At 37.1% G+C, this 13184-nt stretch overlaps 2 protein-coding genes across 17 annotated transcripts in view; one reads left to right on the top strand and one right to left on the bottom strand.

Annotated features, from left to right (window-relative positions):
- The window catches only part of LRRN3 (leucine rich repeat neuronal 3), a 36304-nt gene extending 30138 nt beyond the window's left edge, over nucleotides 1-6166 (bottom strand). For 4 of the 8 annotated variants that reach the window (XM_070617576.1, XM_070617579.1, XM_070617577.1 and 1 more), the window contains exons 1-2: nucleotides 5303-5741; nucleotides 540-696 (exon numbers count right to left, since the gene is read on the bottom strand). The gene's annotated coding sequence lies outside the window, so the exon portion shown is untranslated. Of the gene's footprint in view, nucleotides 1-539; nucleotides 697-5302 lie in introns of all 8 variants that reach the window. The other 4 variants (XM_070617575.1, XM_070617580.1, XM_008530488.2 and 1 more) reach the window with 3 other exon arrangements.
- IMMP2L (inner mitochondrial membrane peptidase subunit 2) overlaps nucleotides 1-13184 on the top strand; it is an 848424-nt gene that overhangs the window by 446492 nt on the left and 388748 nt on the right. The window lies entirely within an intron of this gene.

Below are 13184 nucleotides of genomic sequence, written 5' to 3'. Positions count from 1 at the left end.
GAACGATATTACTTTTGAAAGGCAAAATCTCCCCTAGAAAGGGCTCTCAGAATAATGTGACTAAATTTACTGGCATTTTGAGGTCTTTGTGTGTCATTTTCTCCCCAAGACAAACTAACTGGGAAGGAGATGCCAAAGAAGGTGCTTTTATGTTGACACTTTATCCACTGATGGTTCTTCAAGTGACTTTGAGGACTTTGTTCATAATTTTCCAGCAACCTGGACAGTCCCTGAATGATTTACTCATCCGATTTTATTCAATTTTTGAGACCCTCACCAAGTATCTATTTATCAAAGTGCTAATGCTGTGAGACAAACATATGGATGAGTAGGTAAAACAAATGCAATTTTTTCTCCAAGAAGAGATGTTATGTTTTTCTTATTTAATTTGGGCATATCATTAGCTATGATTAAAATAAGAAGGACAGATTTTTATTTGCAAGATCTCTCCAGATATAGCATGGTGTGGGGCAAAGGGCATAGAATTTGGAAGGGTAAGTCTAGAGTGAGTATTCAGGAAAAAGGAAATGGATACTTACTAAAAAGTGTCGGGGTACTGTGATCAGTGCTGTACCCATCTTTGGAGTCAGAAGACCTTGGCTCCTCCACATCTTAGCTCCCTGACTGTGGCAAATCTTTAACTGCGTGGAACCTCATTCTCCAGTCTTAAAAGATGATCAGCAACTCATCAGGTTGCTGTGAGGAGCAAATGTCATTGTCGAAAAAGTGCTCTGTAAACAATATAGCTCTAAACAAATATTCACAATTATTATGTAATTTTTGTATCCTGTTTTATTTCCCCAAAGTTTCTGATTCATCTAATTACTATTACCTTAAGCAAAATTTGGGGAGAACATTTAGAAACAGAGAGAATTTTGCCAGAAAGAAAAAAATAGGATTGTGAAATTTACGAGATATGTCCTTGTCTGCAAAGGCTCTCGCTCTAACTTTGGAAATGAGAAGATCAGGCAGGATGGGGGAGCCGGCAAGAGGGAACTAGGGCCTGCTATCCTGAGAATGTCCTCATTGTTTTCCAGTGAGGTGTACAAGCACAGCATGGACCCTGAGAATGGACACTGTATATAAGGAGGACAGATGTAAGAGCCTGAAAATATTACAGTGAAATCCAGTAATAAAGGCTGCGGAGAATCTCTTCAGAATTTCTGGAAAAACTTAGAGTGGATGATCAGTAGCTGAATATTTGTAGGTGAAGAGTAGCAGTATTGTTATTAAGGTGTTTTAAAAACAAAGCAAAGCTCAAATTTTTATGACTCATTAGAGAGTATAGTGGATTATATCCAGAAGATGAATTATGGTTTTGAAATTGGGTGCTATATACTTAGCAAATTGTTACTCCTTCCATTGTTGAATATCTGCTTTTGCTTTTAGAGTACTTGATTATCTGAATAAACATTTCCTTAGGTTTATTTTGGTTTTTTTTGGGCACATATCTATGTGCTTTTTCTTTTTTTTCTCTCTCTCTGTCTCTTTTTTTTTTTTTAATGTTATCTTTGAAAGACTGAGCAGGCAAACTTTTAATGGAGTCCTGGAGGGAGCTTCTAAGGGGTTCTACTGTTGGCCTCCATTTAAGAACTGTGTGATTTGGGGTAAAGATGTTAAATCCTTTGGGCCTCAGTTTCTTCACCTGTAAAGTACGCATATTAAACTATCTACTACAGGTCCTTTTCAATCCTAAAGTTCTACTCTTATATGAAAACATCTTCCCCTTCTTCAATCCTCTGTGCTCAAGCTGTGTAATGTGCTTTTATTAATGGCACCTGAAAACAAGATAGCCCTCCCTCATTATGGCCCAAAGATAAATTAACATAATGGCAAGCAGTTATATACAAAATTGACAATTATGCAAATACAGTGGGTGGCCCAGTGGGCACTGTATTTCTTCACAATTTGAGATGAGCATTTTGTCTTCTTGCTGACCCTGTATTTAATGACCCCTACATCTCATCTATTGAGATCTTCTTCCACCCCTCCCATCAAGTTAAAGAAAACATTTTTATTTCTCCCTGTTACTTTTTCTATCCTCTGGCACCACCTTCTTTCTTTATATTAGAATTTGATTTCCTATTGCATTGTGGCCCAAAGAATAATTGTTATTATATTCTACTTCCTAGGTGTCCAACCAGATATCACTTTATCGGGAGAGAGGCAGGGAGGAATTCGCTGAGCTCTGTGCAGGACCTGTGCTCAGTTGCTACACAGTGAAGCTTTCCTAAGTATTTGTTACACAGCCAGTATCAGAGAGCTTTATCTTTTTCAGCACTGACAAGATGTACTGATGTATTGCCTCATGTTTACCTGCTTTGTTTAGTTTCGTGGGACCAAGGAGTGATACCTAAGTGGTTAAACCCTCAGAACCAGGTCTACATGGAACATTTTAGTGGGCTGCAGATGTGTCCGGTGTTTCTCCAGATTGGCTGGAGCTACATTATTTTAAATTATTCTTTGGGGGCATCCTTATCGAGTCTAGAAGTAGGGACTCATTTTTAGCATCCTATTAGCTTCCTTTTAATGATCTCCTTCAGATTCTCCAACAGATACCTCATGTATGACCATCTTTAGGGGCTGCTAATTAAGTAATAACATTTAACTTATGTAAGTGTTATTTTTTAACTCAGGTTGCAAACCTTTCATCAACTTCATTAGTTTACAATAAATATTGCAATGCCACATTACATAGGAATTTTACGCCAGAAAAATATCAGAGTAGGGGGCAAAAAAAGTAAAACCTCAAAAAAAAAAAAATCAGTAGGTGTGAAAGAGAATAAAGAACAAAGAAATAATAAAATATAGTTAGTGAATCATAAGTTTACCACATTTTTCATAGGTCCCTAAATTGCTGGCCTAGAAAGCTGATAACACTGTTTATCTAGCCATTAGCAACAACCACCAAAGAAAAAAATTCCACCTACTCATCAGCATTCTAACTCATCGTATTGCCTGTGCCAAGTGACACCCTGAAAAAGATAGTCCTTTGAAGCTTGTCTTGCCAAACAGCTATTATTTCTGGTATAGCTACATGACTATACGTAGGGGGAGTCGATGCTTAAGTCTTCCAGCATGCTCGTATGTCCATCATTGGGCATTGGTAGATGCTGTCAGATCACCAGACTCACTGGCACACGCCGAGTGACAACACCGGGGACCTGGAGTGATTGTGTTTCTCAGACTCCACTGGGTACCTTATTGATCTCTGTAATCCACAAAATATGTATGTGAGCTTTTCCAAGGTTAAAGAGTGAATCCACTGTTCTTAGGTCTCATTGATTGCAATTTTACAATAGGCTGGCAGGACTTAAGGATGTGTGTGTTTGGTATGAAAAGTTTCCCTGGAAAAGGTCTAAGAAAAACTGAAATCAATACTGCAATGCTACATTATACAGGAGTTTGAAATCGGGAGGTTGAGTATCTACTTCAAGCTTTTCCTCTTGGTTAGGAACTTAGGAGGTGCCTCAAAATATCAGATCTGTTCTGTGGCAAAAGCAGCACTTCTAACGAACAGCAGAAAAGCAAATAAATCACCTTTCCCTCTTTGTAGTAAATCATTTTGTTTTTTCTGTAGATTGCATGTGGTGTTTGAGGCAGAGCGAGAGGCCTGCCAATATTGCGAGCTAATGCTTCAGCACCTTTCATTTTTCACTCTGAGCAGGAAACCTCTTCTTAAACTTGTTCATTTTACAGAGGGAAAATCGAAATCAGTGGCATATTGTCAGAGCTGCTTTATTGTCATCATTTACAAAGGTCCTAGAATTAATTGACTTCTTACATTACATATTGTGAAGTGACTCATTTTTTGACACATTTATGGGAAAGTGGCAGGATCTAAGTGGCTGTTATTGTCTTCTGGTTTTGGCTCATATTATAAACTAGGAAACCAATAATAACTCTGAAATCATAGTTGTAGGAAAAAAATAACATGCAGTTTGAAAGAAGCAGGCTCCATTAACTATTTGGTTAGTTGAACTAAAGGAAGGGAGGAGAGAGCTCCAGAAGATGAAATGTAAATACTAGGTTTGTTTTAATGTCTTTACAGGACCCATTAAAGAGGGTAGCGAATATTTCCATGAACATCCTCAACTGAGGTCTGTTTGAAAGCATATTCTAAGTAGCTAGCTTCCTTATACAAGATTGGAAGTAAAAATTAACCCACACCGTATTCCATGAATCATCGCTACATGGATGCTCATAGTTTACTGAGAGTAATTCTGTCTCAAAGGCATTGCTTCTGAAACTAAAGAGGAGAAGCGTAGGATATGACTAATATTTATAGTACCAGGGCACACTATTTTCTAGGGAGAAATTTTGAATCCTTACTTCTTCCCTTTTTATTTTTCACATTATCCCCTTTTCACTTTAGGAAGATTTTACTCATATTCTTAGCCTGCTTTCACTAAAATCAGAGGCACGGAAACAAGGACATATTGTTAAAAATGAATAAATTAAAGACGAATTAAACCATCTAGCTCAATAACAGCAAAGGGAATATAGCAATTGGTTTGAACAATCTTCTTAAATAGGAAATGTACTTTAAAGCCACCCTACTGTGATCCTGTTAATTACCAGAGAAGATGCGAACTCTTCTGGTTCGTGGGATCCCTCTACCTAGCGTGTGTCAGTTCCAGCTGCATTAGCAATCAGACATTTGCACTGTCCCTTCAGACCAGCGAGGGGATGTTATTAAAGGGAAGTCATTTACCCCAATCCGTAAGATGTAGCCTGGCAGAAATTCAATAACTGTTTGTGATATGCTCATTCCGCCACTCTGCTTAGTGGTTTTAGCTCTTGACATACAGCAGCATTTGCCTTAATCCCCATCCACTGGGTGAAAGGGAGAAAAATGCCCCATTTAGGGGGTTGGTTTGAAAACCCAGAATGACGTGTGATCTGCTTTTCATTACAAATAATGTGAAGAAAAAGGAAAATCCCCCCCCTCCACCCAGCTCCTTCTCTCCTTTCATCTCCTCTCCCACTGTCCCCTTCTCTTCCCTCACCCTCCTCTCTCTCCTCCCCCCAGCACTGCTTTTTCTCTCCCACTCACATCCTCTGATGGGCGTTCAAGCTAGTAAAATGCATGTTGGAGAATCCCACAAGCACAGCCAGGCATACACAGAGCCAGAGGGCTTTTGCATTTGAATTTCTTCTCAAAAGTAAAACGGACAGAAAAATGCTCTTAGAATTCAGACAAGAAGAAAAACATCAAAGGAGAATTTAGGTGTAAAACAATGATTATCAACTAAGCAAGAAATAGAGCATATTTAAATAGAAACGTATTTTTTAAACTTACCTTGCAAAGGCAGTTTCTGTGTTACAACACCTCCGGTGTCCCTGCGTGCTGGATTCCTCCGTTCCTTAGTTGCGAGAATCACATGGTTGTCTTCTTACCCGGGTGTAAATAGGTGCATGTGTGTGTACGTGTATAATAAAGTATACAGAAACATGAACTATAGATGTACACACATGCAAGCGATCTTGTCTCTGTATTTTAAAATATAAAGGAAAGCAGGAGGCTGCAGCCAGGATTTCCTTCTTTTTCCCGGAACTCTCTCTCAGTTGGCAAGCTGAGGCTCTCAATCCAGTGAAGAGAGATCCTGCAAGCTGGTTTTATTTCTTCTTATTTCCATGGTGGTTAGTGGTGCATCGTTCACCCGATCAGTTGTCACACTGACATGGTGCTGCCTGCTCAGCGGTCATTAATAACTGAACACCCTCCACTCCCCAGAGAGGAGCCAATCGCTTCGGACTGCCAAGATGTAGCACTCGCAGCTGCTCCCGTCTGGTTGGCTGAAACAACCTGTCTGTTCTATGACACTGCTGCTTAGGATACAAATAAATGAAACAGGCTTGCATATTTTCCTAGGTACCAATCCCTTCCTTCCTTCCTTCCTCCTTTCCTCCCTTCCATCCTCCCTCCCTTCCTTCCTTTCTTCCTTCATTCCTTCCACCTATCCTTCCTTCCTTCCTTTCTTTTTTTGAGAAGGAGGAATTTTTGACAATTTTCCCGTTTTTAGGTTATCCGTCATTTGGAGAAACTGTGTTTTCTCTCTGAAAATAGCAGGGCACTACTAATAAGGATTTCCCAAATACTAAAAACAACTGGGAGGGATGCAGAGCCTCCGACACCCTCTCTGTGAAGTTCACCAGTGGCTGTATTATTTAAGAAGAGAAGCTTGAAACTGTTTTGAATGGCATTTAATTCTCTATAGGTCTTACTTAATTTAGCATGTATACTTGCTATTCACTAACACTTTTTTTTTTGAAGCAATGACATTTCTTATCTGGATTGACCAGCTTTTTAAATAAAGCATGTATTTGCTTCTCTATAATTCACAACATTGGCATATATGAGGGGGTATTTTTAAAAATATATATTTCCGATTATATTCACTCCTCCTTATGTGATGTAATTAATCTGTCAGCCACATATGAATGGGTAGCTGTGTCGGGGTGTTTGTGTGGATATCCCTGTGTGTGTGTGTGCTTTACTACTGGGGGAGTATTTTAACTGTGATAAATTACATCCTTAAGAAATTGATTTTTCTTTATTCTTAGACATGTTAATTCTGGATGCATATTTACTGGGAAGATATACTATATGCATCACATATGTGAAATACTTATTGAGTTATCAGAAATTTGGAAAAGAAACACAGAAAAGCATAGCAGTGTATATTTCTGAAAGAACATCTATGAGTAAATAGACAGCAATTTAAAAAATGCGTGTTTTACAAGCTTAATTAGTGTACTAGAGAAACATCTTGTTGAGGGGAATGGAACATGAGGATTAATTTATCAACAGGTCAAAAACAGGCTGGATTCATGACTCCAGCCCTAGTTTTGAGAGACTACCCTCTAGTGGAGTAAAAAGAAATGACATATTTTCATGTTTCTGGATTTACTTGCTGGGGGCCTGGCCTGCTGTGGGGGCGGGGGGGGGGGTCGGGGGGAGTTCACATCTAACTGCTCCTTACGTGTTTACTGAAATGACATAGACCAATAGTTTGCAGTTATTATAATCATGATACTAGGAAATTTTAAAAAGCTTTGTTTCTAACTGCTAAATATTTTCTGTAATGTTCTTTAAAAAGTTCCCAAATGCTTTATTTTTTCCTTTCATAAAAATTTGTTCAGATGGTTCCCAACCTATAATAAAAATAAGTTCAAGGTAAAAGTATTTCCTTGCTTAATCAAATAAGACTTATTTCAGAATGTTATTGTCAGTTGTTATTCTTTACTAGACACTCTGTTGTCTGCTCTCTAAATGTTAGGGATTTATGGTTGAGTGTTGGGGACGTTGTGATGGAGTGTGTCTACATATAATTTAATGTACTTGTGATAATAGTAATTACTCCTCCTCCAATTTTACTCTCTCTAGCTTCAATATCTGGCGTATTCCAAATCATTTCAACACTTGCAGGATTTTATTCCACTTATGGAAGAATTATATTGAAATGGTGAAAATTATTTGAAAAAGGAATTTTAGTTTTATATAATTCGTTCCTTAAACATTTCATTTTGGTTGATTGGTGTTGACTGCATAATTGAAAAATCCAGTAATCAAACCAATTATAATGTATTCCCATAATGAAGGTAAGTGATGGTAATCAAACAGATATATAATTAAACTACCTTCTTGGTTTATAAATGAAACTAACAATCATACCTAATATCCTAAATTTCAGTCTCTTTCAGAAATCAGAGAAAAATTTTTTAAGTTTTAATTTAATGAGAACTGAGGAGTATTTTAAATGCTGCCTTACACTTTATCATAGGAAGTTGTTTTAACTAAATGATTGCCCCTTTTTTGGCATATGGAAGATGAGATTGCTTTTCTTACACTTGTCCTTTTAGGGTAGGCACATGATAAATTCAAAAGATTTCATATCCATTTTTATAAATTTAATATCATGGAACATTAGAAGTGAGATGTCAACGTGGGAGCAAAAATGACTCTGGTTTTGGATGAAAAGGATGAGGATTTGTTCTTTGGCTATAGTTTCATTCTTGCTACAAAAGCATCAGCAGCTTAGTAGAATCAGTGTGTATTTCAGGTGATTTTCACTTATCAGTCAGGATAAATCATAAATCCAGTCATTTGCTGGATTTATGAAAGGTAGCTCTCCAAAAAGATTTGTTAAAAACTTATTTAGATATCACATCTGTATACTGAAGTACTGTATGAAGACATTATATTGTGATGGGATAAGGATTTCAGTGCATTTGGATTAGTACAATTGTAAATAGGCATTAGGTTAGAACCATAGAATCTTAGAACTCCAATGCCCTGAGTCCTAGAAGGTCCAGGGACTTGTCTAGGTGCACACAACTGGTCTGAGGGAGTAAGAGCAAGAACCCACCCAAGGTCTCCCAAGATTTTTCCACATGTTACCCCCTCATCTACTGGATAATTGATAGATCTCTGCTTTTTCTTTTCTCCCTCCTTTCCTTTTTCTTTCTTTCTCAAGTGTTTTCCATTAGAATCCACTAAAACTTCAGAGAAGTTTCACATTGCAAATACACTGTATTACATGGATATGCATATCAACTATCTTGTAGTAAACGTCTACAGGGTTTCCAGAATGAGTATTCAATTCTAATGAAAATATACTTGAATGATTTTTAAACATAAATGAATAATTAAAACCCTTAAATTATGTTCAAAGTGTTCTGCCTTCATCATCAAATAATAAAATATAAGGGTGCAATAAATATTCAGTGATTTAGTGGTTGAAGTTAGTAATTTGTGAAGGTTTATTGCTATTTCATAGAGTCGTGGGTGGTGTTTGCCTGTGTGCTTTTGTTAGAGAAGTTGCCCAGGTAGTCGATCAGAGAGTAAGCTCTGGGGACAGGCTGCCTGGGTTTGAATGCTTACCTTGTCACTTCCAAGTTTTGTGACCCTGAGCAAGATGCTTGACATCTCTGCATCTCAGTTGCCTCCTAGGATTATTATGAGGATTAAAGTAGTTGATATATGTAAAAGCTGAGAAAAGTACCTGGATCATCGTGAGCTTGAATGAGTGTTTGACGGCACCATTATGGCCGTTATTATCGCTGTCGTCATCATCATCATCATCATCATTTGTTCTAGCTTTCCCTTTTGTTTGGAATGACCTTCCTGCTTCCACTCCAAGTCCCTGCCTCTCACACATCTACCTAGTCCTAAATAAGTTAGTTCAAATGTTACTTCCCCTCTAGAATCTTCTCTGAACCTCCTAAAAAGATATGATGTCTCATTTGAACCACAATAATATTCTTTATCCCTCCTATCACTTATCACTTTTTTTAATGTATTATAATTATTTCTACAATTCGACCTGTTTCCCTTTTTAGCTTATAAGATTCTCCTGGAGGGTGTCTATTTCTTATTCATAGCACATAAAACTTGGAGAAAACAACGTTTGTTGAATACTAACTGTGTATGTTTTAAAGGTTATTTAATTTTCACAACATCTTTATAAGATAGATATTTTTATCCTTATTTGACAGTGTACAAACATTGGCTCAGAGGAGTTAGGTTACTTGCCCAATGTCCTAAAACTATTAATTAGTGGGGCTAAAATTTGAAGTCAGTTCAGTCTGCCTACAGAACTGAGGCTCTTTCCACTGCACAAGGCACTTAATGTTCATTTGTAAAATAAATGAATGCTTGATTGATGACTAAACCAATCAATTCAATATAGTCAGCAACAAGGGATGCTAAAAATAAAATACTATTTATAAATAGGAATGAATTTTATGCACTAGAGAGCGGATGCTTTTATATAGTTATGGTTGTTCAGTGTTAATGACAGAATTTTTATTGCTGGCATGATTTCAGAAATAGAGCTCTGAAGAAATGTAGTGTCTAGAACGAAAGATAAGTTGATATGCTCAGAAAGCTAAATAAACACGAGTGGACCACTGATGAGGAGGGCTGACATTGTGCTAGGAATGTCTTCAGTGACATTGTCCTTTGTAGTCTAATTCTCATAGCAGATTCACTCTTTTTTTTTTTTTTTTTTGAGGAAGATTAGCCCTGAGCTAACATCTGCCGCCAATCCTCCTATTTTTTGCTGAGGAAGACTGGCCCTGACCTAACATCTGTGCCCATCTTCCTCTACTTTATATGTGAGATGCCTGCCACAGCATGGCTTGACAAACAGTTGAAGAACAACAGTAATTTTACCACTCTAGGAAATTCACACCAAGAATGAGAAAGATCTCAGAAATTAAGGAGACAAATCTGTCTCTCTGTCTGTTCCCTAGATTCCTTTCTCCTTCCTGCTCTTTGTCTTTATCTTTCTATAGACCCAAACTATCTCTCATTTTGGCTTCTCTCTGTACATGTCTTCATTCTTTTCTTTCAGAGGATTGACTTTTCTTCTCTAGCCATCTAAATAAATGGTGAAATAGTAAAATAAAATTTTTAAAAACTATAGCTGGTAGATAGATGGGTAAGTAGCCAGATAGATAGGTAAATAGTTGGTAAGTTGTACAGAAATAACTGAAAATAAATATGTCACTAAAGGAAATATACCAAACCGTTGGAAGTAGTTACCATTGTTGGGATAATGGGTGGTTTTTATTATTTTTTTATGCTTTTCTAACTTTCTGCAGTCAATAGATATTTCATAATCTCAAAATAGCTATTATTTTAAAAAAATAGGATATAAAGTTATTTTAGAGTAAAATTTTACTTCTATAACTGGACATTTCATATTTAGTAAAATATCTAACCTTCCTAACTTAGTATTCAATTGTAGCCATGGTGTAATAATTGAAACAGTAATAACAACAATAATGGTAGACAACATTTATCAAGCACATCTTGTGCCAAGTAGTCTGGTTAGAGTTTTTCATGAATTGTCTCATTCAATCATCCCTGTTAGAATACGAAAGAACTTTTAGTCTCATTTTACAGATCAGAAAACTGAGGGCTGAGTGTACAAAAACTCACATAGTTGTTCACTGATGGAGTCCACAGTCAAACCAAAGTCTATCTGACTGCAAGGCTGACGCTTGTCACCATTATACTACACTAACTCTGATACGTCATTCTCTATATTTCTAATTCCAACATGTCTCACCCCTCAGCCACATCAAATGCCTTACCATTTTCTGAACATAGTCTTGCATGTTTCACTCTTAGTTGTTTATTTCTTTTGCAAGCATGCCAGTTCTATAAGGCTTCTGCTCAAAAATCCCATCCTTTAAGAAGCACCGCCTGTCTCAATGAAAATAAGTGTGTTCCTTATTTTATCTCATAAATTTACTTTTTGTTATTGTATTTCTCTTGTTCCACATGTATTATGATTTGTGGTTTATTTTTGCCTAGATGGCAAGAAACTTGCAGGCAGAAGAGATGTCACTATTTGCTTTGTATATTCAGTAATACATTTTATATATTAAAAGATCAATATTTGATTAATTAGATCTCACTGAGTGACTAAAGGAGTAATTTACTACTCACTTCTGTGTGCTGGTTTTGTTCCAAACATTTGAGTAAAATCGGATAATCGTCTAGCTAATAAAAACCTACCCCTCAAGGGGATATATTTTGTCAGATCAGTGACTTCATTTACACATGAGATTATTCATAAGAGAGCTGTTAATTATGGGAGAACAGAGTCTTTCTCTTGACTTGGGCTTTTTCTTTGCTGGCCACTTCCTCTTTTCATATTCTTTGACTGGTACTTGTTAAATGATGCTGGGTTCATATAACTACTAAGATCCAAGTTCTAGGCAAAATTTAAATTCCAAGATGTATAAGTTCAAGGCAAAAATTAAGAACCAAGATGGCAGGAGATGACACTTTGCCCCTGGTGCAGTATTCTTATGCAAAGTCTGTTGGTATTTTATTGCTTTTACATGAGATCTTTTGTAAAGGTGGGTTAATGAAAGTTATCCATTTATATCTAAGGAAGAGATCAAAGCTGTGATTTCTGAGCAAGAGAAAGCAAACTTTTTTTGTCAGTAAAATATTTAGGCATCTGTTATATTGCACCATCTAGAAGTTAAAGGGTCATTTGAATTTTCATGAATATTTTCTGTCACTTTTGCTTGATGTCTATGAGATGAGAGAACAAAGGTGACTGTTAATCATTCTCATCTGATTCTCGTCTTTCATTGATGGAGAGTACAGGAGGCCCAGAGCTAAAGTGCTCTGTTTAATCCTTTAGTGATTGTTGATAGAGGCAATCCTTTTAGTGTAGGGAAAGTGTTTTCAAGAAGGAAAGCCGCGAACTACAACTAGCCAGGATGGCAAAATTGATGGGAGATTCTTGTAGTTATTCCCTACGCTGATGCCATTGCTGAATTTTCAGCTTTAAATTTTAAAATTATCTTCAACTCTATCTAATAATCCTGCTGTATTCTACTGTTTTTTGGGGGAGGGGTATGCTCCAATCTTTGGTTTTTAGACTATCTTTAGAAATAAGTTGACTAGATGATCAGGTAGAGGTGGTTTTGGGTACCACCTAGGTATTCAATACATATTTATTTTTGAGAGTTACTGCCTCGTTTATTATCACTCTGTATACTTTACTCAGGCTTGACTTTCCTTGGATTCAGGCTTTTCTTCAGCTGGTTTCTGCTTCAGGGAACTGGAAAGGGTAAAAGAAATTTTGAGTAGTATAAGGAATGCTCAAATCAATTCAAATGCATATGGATAAATGTGCAGACTTTGCTTGATAGAATTCAAGTTTCATCTATCAGTGGCATTTATTGACCTCTGGGTCTGTGTACGACATTCTTCAAGGAATTATGAGAAGGGAATATCAACCGTGGTCCCTGCCAGTGTCCCCTATTTTAAATTTGTAAGTAGCTGTCCATACTAAATATATGTATTAATTAGGATACTTTTGGCTGCCAGGGAGACAAACCCTATTTAAACTAGTTTAGGTTAGCTCAAGTTAAAAGATGAGTTTATAGCAAGGGTAATGTAGAGTCTTATATGCTGCAATGTGGTCAGAGGAACAGCGGACCTCAGAGACACATTGGCGACAGACTCGAATACTGCCAGGAGATTCTCTGTTCTCTCTTATCTGCTTTTCTTGGAGTACTGAGTTTATTCTCTCTTACTTGCAGACCAGCTTTCTGTACATGTCCGGCAGCATGGCCACCAAGAGCTCTCAAGCCTTTCACCTCACAATTTTGCTACTGGTAGGGGACTGTCCCTTTCCTTTAGTTCC

Source organism: Equus przewalskii, chromosome 4 (assembly GCF_037783145.1).
Source record: "Equus przewalskii isolate Varuska chromosome 4, EquPr2, whole genome shotgun sequence".
Lineage (NCBI taxonomy): Eukaryota > Metazoa > Chordata > Mammalia > Perissodactyla > Equidae > Equus > Equus przewalskii.
Note: the sequence above shows the minus strand (reverse complement) of the source record. Positions and strands in the feature narration are given on the sequence as shown.